The sequence below is a fragment of the Octopus bimaculoides genome, chromosome 24, assembly GCF_001194135.2.
Source record: "Octopus bimaculoides isolate UCB-OBI-ISO-001 chromosome 24, ASM119413v2, whole genome shotgun sequence".
NCBI classification, from domain to species: Eukaryota; Metazoa; Mollusca; class Cephalopoda; order Octopoda; family Octopodidae; genus Octopus; species Octopus bimaculoides.
In genome coordinates, this window is record NC_069004.1 from 11,102,835 (window position 1) to 11,104,757 (window position 1,923).

The following is a 1,923-nucleotide window of genomic DNA, read 5'->3' on the forward strand; positions in this document are numbered from 1 at the left end:
AATATTAGTCTGAAAGCTTTACAAGCTTGCTTCCCAACCATGTGGTTCCGAGTTAAGTCTCTCTGCGTGGCACCTTGGGCAAGTTGTCTTCTACTATAGCCTTGGGACGGCCAAAGCCTTGTGAGTAGATTTGATAGGCGGAAACTGAAAGAAGCACATGTGTGTGTGCGTGCGTGTGTGTGTATGTGTATGTGCGTGTGCTTGTGCTTGTGCGTGTGTGTGTGTGTGTGTGTGTGTGTTTCTTCGTGTCTATGTTTGGCCCCCAACGCCGCTTCAGTGTGTGTTCTAGCCGTCATATCACACTCAACTGTGGGTGAGGCATTGGCTATCCACAACTATCTTTATACCCTAAACCAAAAGATTAATAGCCCTCCTCAACAAACAAACATAATCCGTATCAAATATATACAGTAAGACACCGGTAATACAGCCATTAAAAGGAATGCATGAACAATTAAGGACTCTTCATTTCAGGCACTAAACTCGAAATCAAAACTACAGCACACCCAACCACTGAAATGAACAAAAACACCAATCTAAATCTTGACCTGAGTAGACCGAACACTAATTTCGGACAGCGGATCAAGTTTTAGTCCCAACACACCCTCCACATACATGAACACTTACTGACAAAAAACTAACTCCACTTAGTTCGCTTTGAGACTGGTCAAATGGATAGACCCTGAAGAAGCTGCACCGATAATAGTGACAGGTTGCATCTGCAAATGCCAGTAGTGTGTACCATGGAAACGCATGTAGGTCTTTATAATATGCAGTACGAAATTGTAAGATAAGGGAAAATAAATTTTGAGGAGAAGCAAGTCTCCATACACTTTTAATCACTACTAATACATATTCCAGATAATATTACCGTCCAGCGAATCGAACACGGATTTATTCATCGGAAGATTTCACAGAGTCACTGACAACTAATAGCAGCTACGGACGTTAGATACTGATCGTTGTGGTTAGCCGTTAAATGGAACTTAACTGTGAGCCACCACGGTATCCGCCCTCCAAACTCACGCACACACACACACACACACACACACACACACACACACACACACACACACACACACACACACACACACACACACACACACACACACACACACACACACACACACACACATTAGGGTGGCTATTCGGAATTTAAAAACCAAAGGGCACAAGTACAGTGACTAAGAATGCAAATCAGTACCAGTACTGCTAGAAATAAGAGTCAAAACAACTCTTAGCAACGGACAAAGCTCTTATCTATTGACTGACAAGGGAGACAACTTCTCTACGGCAAGTGAGGAGTGTCAGAACATCGATGATTTGGAGTTGAATTAATCCTCATCAGTGACACTCCTATGCCAAAGGTTAAATTGAACTCGCCTTGTCAGGTTATAGAAAATATCATAGGAATCAGAGGCCAATTCGGTAAAATAGTAGAGTGAAAATTATAAATTATTAAGGTGGCTATTTGCAATTTAAAAACTAAAAGATACAATCGTCACTAAAGTGGTTGAGGGTACAAATCAGCACCAGCGTTGCTAGAAATAAGAGTCAAAACAACTCTTAGTCAAGGGCAAAGCACTTATCTATTAACTGCCAAGGGAGACAACCATATATAAAATACATACATATGCATATATACATACATACATATGCATACATATATATATATATGGGAGAATTTACGAAAAAAACAACAGACGAAGACAGGTGGTGTAAACAACAAATGGATGTATTAGTTTAACGCTTGGGAATAGAGAAAGTCTTTAACGTTTCGAGCCTACGCTCTTCAACAGAAAGGGACACAGAAAGAAATAAAGAGAGAAAAAAAATATGTCAGTGATCTATCATGGCGAATGCCGGACAGAAGGGTCACACAGGAGAGTTAAGAAGAAGGATATATATATATATATATATATA